The following is a 16,990-nucleotide window of genomic DNA, read 5'->3' as shown; positions in this document are numbered from 1 at the left end:
AGGATGGAGAGCGCGAGGACCTTTGCATAAGTGATGCTCACCTTACATTTGAGTTAAGGCATTCGAAGAGTCACTGGAACTTGTCGTTTCTTTTCTGCTTGATTTGTAGGTCATGAACACGTTTTTTTTTTTATTTCTGCATCGGAGCTCATTTATAGGTCGTGGCAGCTCACGTAGTGTTTCGTCCTAATACGCCTCATAGGTGGTGATGGTCGTGGTCCTGACGATACACATGTTCTGCATGTACGCTTCGGCGATGCTGGTCGACGGAAGTAGTAAGCACAAATCCAACGCCTCTGTACTACTACTATACGACTACTCCTACTACTTCTACTACTACTACTACTACTACTACTACTACTACTACTACTACTACTACTACTACTACTACTACTACTACTACTACTACTACTACTACTACTACTACTACTACTACTACTACTACTACTACTACTACTACTACTACTACTACTACTACTACTACTACTACTACTACTACTACTACTACTACTACTACTACTACTACTACTACTACTACTACTACTTCTACTACTACTACTACTACTACTACTACTACTACTACTACTACTACTACTACTACTACTACTACTACTACTACTACCAATAACTCCTAGCTGATAGCTTGTGCATATGAACGGCAGCTCGCGTCAACACCCCGCCACGGTACGCGCAGGACGCCCGTATATCTGGATGTCCTGGGGCACCAGCTATTTCCTGAGCGTGGTTAACGTCGGGTTCATCATCACCTGGACCGTCGCTGCGGCCACGGTGCGTATATACCGCTATAGAGGAGCATCAACCACGATGCACTCGAACAACAACAACGACAACAACAACAACATCAATAACATCAACAACAGCGCTGTTAGATAAAACAACGACGACGACGATGACGATGAACGCCTCCGCCACCACCAACAATATAGCAACCCGCAGACAGAAACGAAGTGAATCACATCTTAGAATGACCTCACTATGACCAGCATATGTTCGCTCCGGTGTAACATTAAGAAAACCTTGACAGACATCCCCTCATAGTGAGCAAAGTGATTATACAGTCGTAATGCCCTCATGAGTAGAGCCTGGCGGAATGACAGTGACTTGGGGGGTCTTAGCAAGTTACCCCCATGTATCCGTTACCGGGTATGTGTGTTTTTGGCCTCTTTCGTGGACCGGTACCGAAAATAGCAAGGTCTTAAAATGTATGCCGATCCCTAAGATAGCGCAGTCAAGACATTTAAGCATTCCGACGCTCCTTCCACTCCCATCACCCGAATGTGGAGATACGGGATAGAGTGCCGTGCGCAGTGACCCTGCGCCATTCTCACCACCAACTCGCTCAGGAAGGCACTTCTTTGGTCGGCTAAATCTAGAGGCTCAATCGCTTTCCAATTTTCAAATCTTTCTTTGCCTCTTCCTTCGACTTTCCCACAGCTGCTGCTGTCTGGCACACCGCATCGGAGTGTGGTTCAGAGTGTGTGTATACATGACAGTAGCGCGACAGAGCGGAAAGACGACGCGAGAAACTCGTTTCAACGTTTGCACCGCCTCGAATATGCGCAATTCTCTACAGAACTCTCTGCGCATCGCCATATTAGCCTTTTGACAGCTGTAATTATCCGTGAACCCCTCGCAAAAGCATTGCAGAAATTGCAGGGCTTAGCTTTCTACTAACGCGCAAGTCCAGAGGGAAGCTATAGATATAATGGTAGAGAGGATCGAGGGGGGAGAGGAGGTAGAGAATGGGCAGAACCGACGCAGTCGCCAAATGAGTGAAGGACAGCCTGGCCACTTTTCGCTCCCAGTTCCCTTACAAAAGGAGGATGTGGGGGGTAGGGAGAGGGTGACATGAGAAGGCAAGGAAACGTTAGTACTACTATGACACGTCAGCGGTTGCGGGCACGCGGGATTAACTTTGCACCGTGCAAATTTGTCAGACGGAAGGTTCTATAGCCACCATACGGAGGGCGTGCAGATGCAGAACCGCATTAAAGCGCACTGGTAGGGTCTAGGCGTCACTATATACGGAAGCGGTCACACGTCAAATCAACACTTCTGTGCCTGACGCGGTAGCGTTGTGGCTAAGGCATTGCTCGAGGTTGCGGGTTTGATCGCTACCGCGGCAGCCGCATTTCGACGGGGGCGAAATACAAAAACGCTCGTGCACTTAGATTTAGGGACGCGTTAAAGAACACCACGGTGTTAAAATGAATTCGGTGCACGCCACTATACGGCGTGCCTCATAATCCGATTGGGGTTTTGCCATTAAAGTTTAATACTTCAACCACGATGCGATGTGCCATGTGAGGCAATGAATATGCTCAACCCTCGCCGAGGTTATGAAGCATAGCGCACAACAACGGCTCAAGCAAACACCTCCTCCTGTGTGTTCTGTAGACAAACAGCAGAGGTGCAAGCAAGTTAACGTTTAACATCAACTCACCACTGTCGCGGTGGACTAAACGTTGAAATTAAACATTCGCCCCCAACATCAACGCTTATTATCGTAAGTCAAAGCAAACAGCACCGAAATCTTCGCTTACATCGATTCCCAGAGTGCGCGGGATCCGCAATTTCAAGCAAACAGCACCGAAATCTTCGCTTACATCGATTCCCAGAGTGCGCGGGATCCGCAATTTTTTTTTTTAGCAGCCTTGAATATCCTGGACTGCTGCGAGTAAAACTACCTGTCTGCTCAGTACTATTCTTTTTTGTTGGGTGCATAATTATACGTGCCCTCCAGGCGAATTTCCACCGCTGGCGTCACCATCGCCGTGATGTTCCTTATAAAATCCCTGCGATAACATCGTGGTCGCGCGCCGTATGCTACAGCTGCGAGAGAAAGCTTACGGGGGTGAGCGGAGAAGGATGGTGGCTTGCTGCGGCGGTGTCGTCTTGCGCTCCCAAGGGACGAGGGCAGGGACGGTGCGTGCCGCCTTATGACTAGCGCAAGGCGAAGAGCCGGGTTATGTGCTCGCACTAGGCCGGAGGTGTGGAAGATGTCAGGTTCTCCCTCTTCTACTCTTCTCCAGCAGTGGCGGCTGAGCGCGGCAGCGCGCGTCCTATTTTATAAGTAATCTGAGCTGGGTTAGAAAGCTAGCCGACCGGTGATAACTGATGGCTGCGTGTGCGCTGCATTCCCGTTGGCCTAGTTCGTGTTGATGCGAGAGGCACCACGAAGAGGAATTCTGTTCACCGCCGCTGCCGCTGTTCATCCCGACAGCGTTATGACATCGAGTATCCGCGGTCATCTATAGTGAGATATATCCGTGTTTGCCTGTGGGCGCGTGATAACGTGCTGGCTAATTTAGTTAGTAAGCGAACGTTTACAGCACTTTATGAAGCTGATAAAACGACTAGCCTTACTTCGTACAGCTGTCCAATTATTTGCTATCACAATCAATGCTTCGCCTGTCGGGCAAAACTGTGGCTTTTTTTTAACGTCTTCGTGTCGTAGAAATGTTGCCCTTTCCACGATCAGGTTCAAGAGCAAATATAGATCCAGCAAATATGTATGCGTGAAATGACTTGTGTGCACTACACCCACATTTATCGCGATGGGTGGCTGTCCAAAGTATTGGACCATGCCTGTGCCCGTACAATTAAACTAGGTATTTGCGTGCGTGGGATTTGTGTTCGTGTTGCTAGTGCATGCTCAATTATGCTTGTTTGCATACATTTACTTCTTTATAATTGCCCGAATAGTATGTGTCTGCATTTATGAGTAACCTAAGCTAAAGAGCCGTACCTTTATAGTTATTTTTTTTTCTGCTGTTAAAGCAATTATCCCGCGCTGACAGAATTCCGGAAGCGTTAGCTGTCACTTCAAGATTCTTGTCACAGGAGCATAGTTTTTTTAAAGTGAGCCGGGAAATGATGCGTAGCGACTTCTGGTCATATCTGCGCGCAGGACAATGTGCGATGGATGACGATATGCCTCACGGGCACTGTGGTGCACGTCGCGGGCACCTTCATCTACATCTTCATCAACCGAATCGTGGCCAGTCTATCGGTGAGACACTAAAGGGTGCGGTATACGCATCGCTGAGCTGTTGTGTTGTCTAACCACCGAAAAACCCTGTTTCAGAATCCGACCATTTCCGACATTGTCGCCCTCACTCTGCACCTTGGAGAGGTAAGCGCTCAACACCTGCTTCGCGATGGTGTAGCACCGGGTGAACACGGCGCAGTAGCACTGTTAGGACACAGCAAAGTTGAAAGAAGGGAATAATGAAAGTGAGAAGTGATGGATTCCCACTAGGGGCGCGGTTGTACATTGCAAAAGTGAGGTAAGCCTTGTGCTAAAGATGCGAAGCGGAATAGGACAGGCTAAGGTTACACAGGTTGGCGAACAACGTCTGGAGGTTGTACGCGGCTAACTTCTCTCCCAACACGACCCTACAGCATAGAGCGACCAATGTCGAGTCACAAAAGTCGCGAAGCACGTGAAGTTTCGGACAAAAAGCGGCAAAATAAGGTCATGGGAACTCCAATTAAGGTCATGAGAACGTGGCCTCCGAGATAGGGAAATGGAACTGGATCCCGGAGGCTATGATGGGAGGCGTAGAGTTTTCTACAAAAATGACTAGACAAAACTTGGCATTGGTGTCTTAGGGAAGTGCAAGCAGAACGAGTCATGTAGCAACGGGAACGATGCTTAGCACATGCATTTCCCTAAACTTCGTCATTTTGGCTTCAAACGGCTTCGCGACTTTGCAAACTGACGTCGTTTAACTCATTACTGCATTATAAGCCTCATGATCCACAACCAGCATGCACCTGCGCAGATAAAGCGAGGCAAATGATGCCACAACAACGTCTCAAGCCACAAGCGCGAAGATCAGACAAATCCCCCCTAACTGAACCATCATTCCTGTAGTAGCTGATAAGGTTCCCTAAATAAAACAAGTTTTCAATGTGGCGCCACTCCTGCTTTCCTGCTCCAACCTCCTCTCCTCCATCACAGTACGGAAACGCCCCCAAGAAAAACCAAACTAAGCAGGCCATGCAGAAAAATAGGAATACTCGTTATTTACTTTCATATCGACTATGAGTACTCCTTTCATAAAAGCATTATTTCACACCCAGAATAAGTTTCTAGTACAAGGAATATAATGAAGCAGAATCTGTGCAGTGTAACTGTCAACACTCTACAGGTTGTATTTCAGACCACTAGCCATGGCGTCTCGCATGCTGCCTCGCATGAGCCCGCTTCGATCCACATTCGCGCCCGTTACTTTCTCTCCACTCCGACGGCAAGAAATAAAACATGGAATCAGACATCGCTTAGTCTCACCTCATGTTGAGGGCATGACATTAGGTATGTTTTGTCGTTGTTATTGAGACCGGTTCTCTGTTTTGGCGCTGTTAGCCCTACAAAGAAGTTGCCGAGGTATAAAAGGGGTTTGATTTTAACCTAGCAGATGGCACCACAGCCTTAGCGCGGAGGATGCGTTGACGATGAGGAACGGTTTAAAAGCCTAATCGTTCATTGCATTATTATTTTCTACTCCGCTCTTGTACGATACGCGATGACGGTGACGAGCAAACGCCAACCACTCAATCTCAGTAGTACCTTGTAACACTGTGGAATCTGCAGCTACGAGCCCGCGAATACACGGAAAGTCCTCGAGCCGCCAGTCGCGCGGCAATTTTGCGTGTATTTGCGGGCTTCTTTCAAGCTCGCAAAAACACTTTTATGTAGCACGTATTGAGCAACAGAAAGCTGTGTCGGGAGTTTTTTAGGTTGCTCTACGATTTTCTCATTGACACGTGCCATCTAACTATAATATTTGAGAAGTTGAATTATCATTTAGGACTAATTATGTAATTAGGCGGAATGCAAAAAATAATTTGAGTATCTCCAAGCGATGGCAAACAACATTACGTACCTTGGTTCTGTCCACATACGTGGCATTTGTATATTTTTAAAGTTTGGCCCAAGTTTTGTGTAACAGCCTGTATATTGCAGTGAAAAATACTAATATATATATATATATATATATATATACGAGGGTGAGTCAAATAAACGTGAGCCAATGCCAATATATGACAAATGGGGTACTTTGTGTCAAAGTAGTCTCCATGAGCATTTAGACATTTGTCCAACTGACTCACGAGTCGCGTGATTCCCGTCTCATAAAACTCCACGGGTTGCTACTTCAAAAAGTCTGTAACTGACTCTTTTACGTCATGGTCTTACAAGAGTGTGGTTCCCTTGAGCTGTTTCTAGGCTCACAAGTTTCGGTGATGGTGGTGGGGTGGTGGCACGCTGAAAAGTGGGCCGATCCTGGTGATAGTGTCCGAAACGGTCCAAGCTCAATGGCACATACCCCTGTCATGTGGGCCGATCGTGATGATCGTGCAGAGAAAGTCCAAACTCAATGGCACATACCCCTGTGGGCTCGGGGACCTGTAACGCGCCCTTGAACTACCCTTGTCACAGGTGGGACAGAAAATAGACAAAATCACCAGCCTTTCCTCGGTCGAGAAAATGGGGGTAAGCGAAGCTTGTCGTCCGATTCTGGCGGGAGGGCTTCTAGCGAAACGTCAGCGAAGTGCCGCCGACCTTGAGTTTAGGGCAAACGAAGCGGAACGCCTACGACCGTGTCGTCTTGCCACAAGCTTCGCTCACCCCCATATTTTCGACACGGGAAGGCTCGTAAATTGTTTTAATTGCCCGAAAATTTGAAAATCGCAAGGCGACAGGTCTGGGCTTTATGGCGGAAGTTGCAGCGTTTCCCACTTGAACTGTGCCAGTTTTGTGTTATCCACATCAACGACGTGGGGACGGGCATTGTCGTGGAGCAAGATGAGCCCATTCGTCAATTTTCCACGTCGTTTGTTCTTGATTGCGACACGCAGCCGATCCAGCGTTTCACAATATCGGAAACGATTGATAGTCTCTCCAGGTTTAGCAAATTGGATCAGTAATGGCCCTTGAAGATCGAAAAAAAAAATCAACAGCACCTTTCCGGCGGAAATGACGGCCTTTGCTTTCTTTGTGGATGGTGAATTCGAATGTTTCCACTGTAAGCTTTGTCGTCGTGTTTCAGGCTCGTGGTAGTGGCACCATGATTCGCCCCCAGTCACAATTGCGGACAAGTCGTCACCCTCATTGTGATACCGGATCAGATCAGTCAAGGCAGCGCCGAACCTCTCCGTCTTCTGGCGGTGGTTCAAAATCTTGGGAATCCATTGCGCGCACAAGAGCCGATAACCGAGACGGTCATTAATTATGGTGTGAACCGAACCGTGACCAATGTTCGCACGCTCTGCCAGTTAACCGATGCTTGTCCTCCATTCTTGTCTAATCAGCTCATCAACCTTCGCAATTGTGTTGGGGCTGACTGCATGGTGGCTTTGGCCCGGTCTTGGATCGTCTTTGCAACTTTCACGTCCTTCTTTGAACCGTTTGCTCCAACGCTTCATAGTGGCCAACGAAATGCAATGTTCACCGTATACACGGCAGCCATACGGCGACTAATTTCTTTTGCGGAACACCTTGAGCTATCAAAAACCTCACGACACCACGCTGTTCAAGTTGTTCAAGTATTGGGGCGTCCAATATGTCACGCAACCATGTTCAACCCAGTGTATGAAAGCATTAACGAACATTTATCCACACCTGCGTGTCGCTTTTGTAAATGATTAGACCCCTGTGGGCCACGCCCACGCCGCGCAGTTAATTAACCGAACCAATATTGTGCCGGGTGGGTTGGCTCACTTTCATTTGATTCGCCCTCATAATATATATATATATATATATATATATATATATATATGCCCCCATTGGTCCTCGGGATTAACGTTTCATTACTGAACCCCCTTTCAAATAAAGTACGGTCAGCCAAATGAAATGAAATCTGACGTTTTTCCTGCCGAAACGATAATCCGATTATGAGGCATGCCATGGTGGGGGAACACCACATTAATTTTGACCACACCGCCTGCGTTTCCGTATCGTGCACCTAAATCTAAGCACACGGACGTTTTTACATTTCGTCCCCATTGAAATCCGGCCGCCTCTGCCAGAATCGAATCAGCGACCTCGATATCAGCAGCGCTACCCCATAGCCACTAAGCTGCCACGACGGGTCACCAAACGAATGCCGAAGTTACCTGAAACACACTCGTGCGCACATGCGCGAACACAAAAAACAGAAACGCGAGCGCTGAAGGCGTTCGTGCAAGCGTCATCCAGTGCGGTGCGTTTGCGGCAACAATGGCCAACCAATTAGCCCAGCAATGCCTCCTCAAAACTTGCTTTACTTTGGGTAACAAGTTAATTATCGCTTTATTAAAGATTGCACTGCGCCTTTGCAGACAATACCTGGCCAATGCATTCGTAGGTTGATTTAGTATTTCTTCCATGTCAACAGACTATCTTTGAACCTGCCTGGGTATATGCTGCCGTGATTCTACTTGGGATGGAGGTGAGTCTTCTGTTTGAATTGTTCGCTTGTGTTACTTTTCATGCTTAAAATAACGTGTCCTCAAGTGCACCGATTCGTCCGTTTCTCGAAGCTCAGACGAAAACAGAAGTTTGCGCTGACTGGGCTCGCGAGTAATGGTGAACCGAGCGCACGCTTACGGACTTAGCTAATAATTGCCAGTCTGTGGATTTTACAAATGCAATTCGCTCAAGCGCGGAAGGTGTTGCGCGTTGCCGTACACGGGATGATCATCTATAAGTTTTCCGGAATTCTTAAATATCGCCTGTTGCAGATAACGTAATTCTAGTCCTTGAGTTGGATTATTCAGAGAGGTGGCCATTGTTCGCAAGAGAAATCGTAACATATATGCAGCTAATAAAAAAATGCACTAAATGATTTCTTAATTACTTTACGGCACATATTGCAATTAACAGATTGTAGTCGCTGAGCCTACAAGACGTCTCCACTTCAAATAAATTTGCAGAATTACACCAGTTTTCAAATATGTGCCATCAAACTCGCCGTAAAAATGCACTGCTCTTCCACTTGCTTTTTTTTTTTTTTTTTTTAACAAAACTCTCTTTAATGCATTGAGGCACAAAAGTAACTGGAACGCCAATGAATACGGATACATTTTGGGAAGTAAGATCTCGAAACTGGTGTCATCCTGGATGAAGACTTCCCGATGACCATGAAAGCTTATCTAAATAACGATGACCGCAGCATGGCGAACGTGACCAATGCGACGAGACTACGGCGTGACGGCGCGGAGGGTATAATAACGGCGGTCAAAGCGGAGAGGCATGTGTACTGGCGGCAAAGTGGTGGCAAACAATGCTTCTTTCCGTAGGCGCTTCAGTGTTCACGACGGCTTTAGAAAGTTGGAGCGTACGAATATTCGAAACTTTCCAAATAACGAATAGAACAGTGTCGTATTCGATTCGGTCTTCGAATTGAATAGTCACTATTGGTAAATGCCAATATTTTTTAATACTTTTCCAATATTTTAAAACGTCAACTGCACCTAAATAAACGTAAAATTTGAGAAAAAGTACGGTAAATTTTCAACCCCGTGGTCATAGTGTATACGAAAAACATGAGCACTAACGTAGTGGAGCAGGCTATGTCTCTTAGGTAGCCATACTTTATAGGCTGTGCACTTCCTGAAGAGCCCTGTGCGTGCGAAGAAACGACTTGTTTGCTTCAAATGGTCAATTTGTGCTTTTAAGGAACAACCCTTCGTAACGTACCTATGTAAGGACAGAAACTTGCTGACTTTAAGAATACTGGCATGCGAACATCTCTTTGTATTCATTGTGATAATGGCTGCTCATTATTCGAACACTATTCTAAACGTATTCGATATTCGATTCGATTCCTTTCTGGCACTATTCGATTCGTATTCGATTCGTTCTCAAAAAATCACTATTGGCACACCCCTAGCAGAAAGGGTTGGTGTCTACCTGGACCTATCCTTTCGGCGGCACGCTCTCGGCCAATCCCGAAGTGGCATGGTTTAACTGGGCCGTTCGCGAAAGTGGTGTCACGTGTTATACAAATAGATGCCCACATACCGGGAAGTGCCGGATTTAGTACTTCACAATTAAAGTGGCAGGCTAGTATTCATTCACCGTCGAACGTCTTTCATTTCGGTCAGCGTATAGGGCATCGCTTGCTAAGACTGCACGTAACGAAATGTAGTGAGAATGTAATTAAAAGTAATATTGCTTATATCGTGGCAATCGTAACTACTCATGTGCCTTACTTTGGTGTCGTTGCGCAAAGGAAAGAAGCCGTCACTCGTTCTTGTATGTGACGTATGCACAGAGGGCGCGGTTGTCGTGCCACGCGTGACTAAATCGGAGCTAAATTTAGCCTCTCGCTTGCTGTTCAGAGATAGGTAGTTCGTAAGTAAACTATAAACAAGAAGTGCGCATTTTCACAATTTTGTATACATGTAAATAGAAGTTATATCCTTAAGGAATGTGCCGTTTACAGAAGTAAACATTTCACTCAGATAAGCACTAGTAATTTAGAAGTATACTCTAACACGGTAACTTATAATAGAAGTGCGCGCTTTTCCACAATTTGGCATAAATATATAAAATTACTTGGCAAAGGTGACGTTTATTGGGAGTATTCATTAATCTTAGATAGTTACTAGAAACTTGCAGGTAACGTTTCAATTTGGGCAATATTGCATTTAGTAAAGTATTCGCCATGCTTCCGAACTGACCGTAACAAATAATGTGGAGCGTTAACGGTAGACGTGCAATGGCTCAGGAGGTTTGTTTACAGAACTCGAGTGATTGAGCATTCGAAATGCATTCATTAGCCAATTATCCAGAGGGTCTCACTAGTTGTGTCACGTTCCCCAGAAATACGGTTAGAAGTGCACCGAGCTTGCACATTATAATGTGTCACAGCCATTGAGACTGTCTAATTGACAATAAACATAGAGTGAAACAAAATTCGGCGCTACAACGTAAGCACTCCTCCCAAGTGCCATACGCTCTCACTGCAGCTTAATTTTTAAATTTAGTTATGTAGTTATCCACATCAACTATAATAATTAAAGATAAATAAACAGCTTTCAGGCTATTCTCAACTTAGGACGAGAACTGCGTAGATGTTTGCCGAATGATGTACGCCCATCAGCATTCCACAAATTTCAAAACTGCATAGCCTTCACTGAACACCGTGTACAGTTGCAAAATTTATTGTACCTAAAATGAAACATCACATTTAAATACAAATAATTATATGAATCATTGGGACGACAAATGGTACACAATTCATTTTGGAGTGAACCTGCCGTTAACCACATATCGCGTAAAGCATAGTATTCATGGAACGTTATGACAATTCTAAACAACGTGTGTTCAGCAAAGAGTATAAACACCACCTCATAGATTTCTTGTAGGATGAGTTGAAAGCTAACAAGATAATTCAGAATATGTTCAGCTCTTGTGCAACAACACATGAAGTATATTAGTGATGATAAACTTTGCAACATTCAACTTGCCACTTACAATGATGTTCACATCTATACATGTATGTATATTGGTTGTAAAAGCAGGAGGCTCTTAGGTGGCTCAAGTTACCTAAATATTCCTCGCCTAACGTTGATTTCACTCGTCTCACGTGTATACATAACAAAGTTACAATCGAAGCATCACAACCATTAAAGTGTGACCTCTATTCATAACAGTATGGTCGTTACACTTGAACTTGAAAGGTACATTTCCATACAGGTTAATCTGATTAGAGTGTAATACTTGCGCTTGAGAGTGTTCACTTTATCGTAGTAGGCATGATCCGTCAAACTCAAACCTGTCCTCATCAGGAGTTATCAAGGCAATTTGTTGTACAAATTCGACAGTTGCTCTGCTACGGGGCGCCCGCATTCAACATGTGTGGTCCAGAAATATACTCGTGTGAAGAGACTCGTGTAGCGGTCAGAGGGAGGCCACCACCTGTGACCACGCCGGGCCCACTACGAATGCACCCCTACGAGCACGATTGCACCCCCCCCCCCCCCCAATAGCTGTATCAAATGTTGAGCATGCAAGCTTTCTAAGGCGTAAGTGATTGCAACTTTTGTATTTGGTTACGTCCATTTCAGCACCCTATAGGGCCCATACCCTCTCACAAGCACGCACATCATGTTTCACGCACCCCACTGCGGCTACGTCCCCGATACAGCCTACCCGAATTTTTTCTTTTTATTTATTTTTTTTTTTTTTTTGCGGGAGGGACACAAACCTTAGTTGCTTGCAGAGCGATTTGAAATGACCAGCCGAATACGCCATAATGGTTCCTATTCGCAGTGTTTCTTCGTAGCCGTAATGTACCGTTACACCGAGAGATGCAAGGAGGCGGTTGGCGCCAGGGAGGAGGAGGAGGAGTCAAAACGGAAGAGCGACCAGACCTCCCCCGAGCCTCCCTCCGCCGTTGGCACGAGCTCGAACTCAAAAGAGAAGAGCGACGAACGCCCCTCCAACCCTGCCTCAGCAGTTGGCACGACAGCCAACTGAGGACGCAATACCGTGCGTCGCAGAGCCGGTGGAGACGTCGCTGCTTGGCCGCTTCATATGTAATTCGGCTAGCAGCGGCGCCAAAAAACCTTGCAGAGCACGACGGACGTACGAGGAATTAAAAGCGCCAATTGTTTCAACCTTGAAACCGACAGCTGAAAATGGGTAGGCCCGCGGCCGCCGAAGCGCGTCGCAATGCGATACCACCTGCTTGTCGCGTATGCAAAGGAGAGCGTGGCTTTGAATCTTCTCGAATATTCATGCTTGTTCTGGAATTGGCCGGTCGTGATTACGGTGATAATTATGATGCCTTACTGTGGCCCGTACCCACAAAGGGTAATTGGCCAATCACTTGTGCAGCAGGAAAGGAGTAAGTCGAATGTTGTAAGGAGGGGAAATAAATATGCGAAAGGAAAGGCACATTAGAGTAGGAAACGAAGCAAGAACGTGACGCTAAAGTGCAGTCAGACTGATCTAACATCTAGGCTCTACATCTACATCTACCAACCGAAACAGAATTATAAATTATTTAGAAACTAAACCGCGTACACTACCATTATCATTAACGTCGTAGTCGTCACTATCGCCATTATAAAGAGGAACGCATTGATGCGAACGCGTCAACTGGTACATTGAGCGATAAGACCAGCGTCTGTCGTCTGGAGCCGCGAAACGGCACCTAAATTTCCATCGGCTGCGACGCCACGTCACGAGGGCGCCTCGACGGAACAAAGCGGGCGAAAAGGAACACCTGCTGTATGGTTCGCATGTCAGGTGTTGCATGAGGGGAGAGGGCATCGCCGTGACGCCACTCGAAAGCCGGTGCGCCATCCGTATCTCTCTCTCTCACCCCCACTTGGCTTAGCTGCTGCGTTGCTTCTGCTTGGAAGCAACGCAGCAGCTAAGCCTAGTGGGGGTGAGAAAGGTACGCTGGACCATGTAGCATGGGAGTGTGCTGGCTCCCCAGGGGCCAAGGAAAACATTGACAGTAGAGAAGCCTGGGAGGCTTTGCTCCAGAGCGAGGCTGAAGACGACCAGAGTCAAGCAATCCGCCTGGCCGTTGAGGCCTTGAAGACTCACCGTCCTCAACGCGCGGGGACTGGTTCGTCCTTCCCCCCTATACTTACGTGTAGGTTAAGAGGCGGGCACCCCAGCTCGGTGGAATAATAAAGTTTTCAATCAATCAATTGGCTGCTGCGCGCGCCTACCAGCCTTGGTGGCCGCTCCTGCTTCCTGGGTCTCTCATCGCGCAGGACACCGGTGACGTGCGATGTTGACACCGAAGGTTGCTGCTGCTTGCTGGCTCGAGCAGCACTTACCGCTATGGTACATTACTCGCAGCGCCAAACTCGAACGAATGCTCAGCGGCGTTCAATTGGACATTAATGCTTTCGGATTCACAACTCGTAAGGAGTGCTTAGGTGTCCTCGGATTTTTAAAGCTTTTCTTCACGTTCGCAAGAAGCCGTTAACAAAACAGAGGCCACGTGCGCACCCGAAAAGTCAGTCCCAGACCACCACGTTTTTCATTCCCCCGATACTCAAGCCACGCCTTTCAGTGCTTCAGTTATTATATAAATGAGCACCACGGTAAAACAATTTAAGCAAAGCTAGCAGCCTGTGGAAGGCAGGAAGTAGAGAACAAGACAAAGTAGTTTTGTTTTTCCGCTTTACAACCGGAAAAATATTATATGAATCACCATTAAGCCCCCGTCTTCCAATAATATTCATCTCCAATCCAGAACTATTTTTCGCATTATTTGGCCCAGATTTCATACAGCAGAGATTATATTTGTGCAAACATTACTTGAGCCACTAAATGTGCAAAATTCATGATGTGCTTCCTAATAACACGCATTCAAATTACCCGAAACTCATATTCGATTACATTTTTCCAAACCGCGCGACACTACTACCTTACAGCATCTTAAATGGCATATTACAAGACTACCTAAGCACTCTAGGAACAAACATTGTAATTGCGACAGATGCATCAAAGTGCGAAGAAAAGACTGGCATGGGAATATTTTGTCCTGCACGCGACTGGTTTTTTGCTTTAAGGTTTCCTGATTTTGTGCTTATTTTCTGGGTCAGTTTTTATCAGCAATTCTAGCTTTACGTAAATTAGACCAACTATAACAGCTGCTATTCTTGTGGACTCGCTATCTGTATGCTCTTCCCTTAGTGCCACTAGTGTTTCGCCCTTGCTAGTTCCTGTCTATCTGCAATGTGTTCATTTGATTTGGGTACGTGGTCGTCAAGGTTGATGATGAAACGTACGTGGTCGTCAAGGTTTTTTGATGAAACTGCCGATTCACTGGCAAAGAGATCCCTTTCCGGCCAGTTCTTCCTGTTCTAGCAGTGACAGCACACATCACGGCGGCTAGATTTCAGATGCGATCAATTAGGACAGCCTTATCAAAGTTCTGATTGCTTCTAAAGATTATAAGCACCTGACATTTCCCTGGCGTAGCGAATACTGCAACACAAATATGCTTGAGGTCTCTCTCACCAAATTACGTTGCCGTATTCCCTCCTTAAATTTCTACTTACACAGGTCGGGTTTGTTTCCCTCCCCCCTCTGCTCGTTTTGTAATGAGGAAGAGACGATACATCACTTTCTTCTATCTTGTCGCCGCTTTACTGCGGCAACAATAATATTATTAGAAATACCTTTTTCGAAGACTTGTCCTGGCCTTAACAGAACCTGCTATTCTTTCGTTTGGGGCCTCCACTTTGGGATTCAACCACAGCGTTGCTTGCTCCGCTGCCCAAACATTTCTTACAGACTCCAACCGAATGCCCGGCTAAATTCTATCTTTGCTCTTTTGTGTACTTTTAAATTATTTATTCATCCAATCTGAGTTTCCTGATCTTATTTTACCATTAATTATAGGCTATAAAGCGCCGATTCCATAGATATTCAAAAATGTATGCTTCATATTAAATTGGAATGATCCACCATCGTGGGTAGGAGCCACAGACGAGATTGGCAACAACAACAGACTCTTGGAATCTTTCGTTTCTTACGTATCCATTATAAAGCTTTCACCTATTAGACTGTGATGCACGGGCTGCCTTAGAACACATACTATGGGAAAACCAGGGATTAATACACAGTATAATGAGAACGCAGCCTAAACCGACAGCCTCCGCGCGCATTGGCGGGCCGCGCTGCTCAGCTCTGCCCTGGACGAGCAACTCTGGGCAATCCAGCGGGTCGAGGAAGCCGCTAGGAGGCAAGACCTCCTGGCCGACAGCTAGGCGGGAGCGCAGTCCACAAAACACGCCAGAAGTAAAGTTTTTCTGTCTGTCTGTATTTTGCACTTTATTTTGGCTTACCCGATTCTTTGCCAATCGCCCAGCTAGAGTGGTTCATAAGCATCATTACAATAATCAACGATTTTTGCACGGTCATTACCTTTTGATCTAGCTGCATTGTTAACCTCTACGTTTCTGCCCCCTGTGTTTCTATCGGTAGAATGCAATGATATTGCGCTTTTCAAGAACAGTGTTAAGTTATCGGTCATGACCGTATGCGCACCAACCCAATTTTATTCTTCTGTAAATTCCTTTCACATGATCGGGGTTCCCATATGAGTAATATCCGCCTAGATAAACATACTGTTGCACAGATTCTATAGGCTGAGTGTCAATCGTGAGTTCTTATCATGCCAGGCTGTTGAACCTCCCCTTTGTCTTCTGCATAATCTTCAACCCTACTCTCATTACACTTTCTCGGCTAAGGTCCTCGATCATTTGTTGAAATTATTCCGCAGCGCTGCTGAACTGGACCACGTCATCTGCAAACTGTGAGTTGCCGAGATATTTGCGCTGTATACTACCGCGAAATATGCCACTGCGGCTAGCCGCGACGCGAAGGTCCAAGCTAAGCAGTGTTGCGAAGTCGGGGGTCTGAGCGGCCACGAAGGTTGTATGGATGGTGCCGTGCCAGGTACAGGGAGGAGGAGAGGTCCAGAGAGATGATCCATGAGATGAGAAAATGTTTTACATACACATATGTACATCATATATTACACGAAGGGTTCCACGATTCTTGGAGCCGTATGCAGGCTAACGTCTTTGCATGTCCGAGCGTCTCCACAACACTCAAGCCCAACTTTTTATCAATTCATTTCCCCCTTTCACTCGTCGAGAGATTTCACTGTGCATTCGCAGTCGTCGACCTTTCGCAAAATCCCGCCCATCAAATGGCGCCATTTCGCCGGGCTCCGCCTCCAATGTTGCTCGATCGCCCCCGCATACCAGGCAACGGGTGGCACCTTGGAAACCAAGCGTCGAAGCTGTTCCCACGGAAATGCCTGACGCTGGCCCTTTGCAAGATTTAGTGGCGTCTCCGTGACGGTCAGCTTGTCAATCAGGAGACTGGCTTTTGCGGAAGCTACCGCCTAGCCCCGTCGTAGTCCGGGCGGGTGCCGAGGCTTCACAGAAACACACCAAGAGCGACGTTGCCGTTTTAGCGGCGCACGAGGCCAAT

Source organism: Dermacentor silvarum, chromosome 3 (assembly GCF_013339745.2).
Source record: "Dermacentor silvarum isolate Dsil-2018 chromosome 3, BIME_Dsil_1.4, whole genome shotgun sequence".
Classification (NCBI taxonomy): Eukaryota; Metazoa; Arthropoda; class Arachnida; order Ixodida; family Ixodidae; genus Dermacentor; species Dermacentor silvarum.
Note: the sequence above shows the minus strand (reverse complement) of the source record.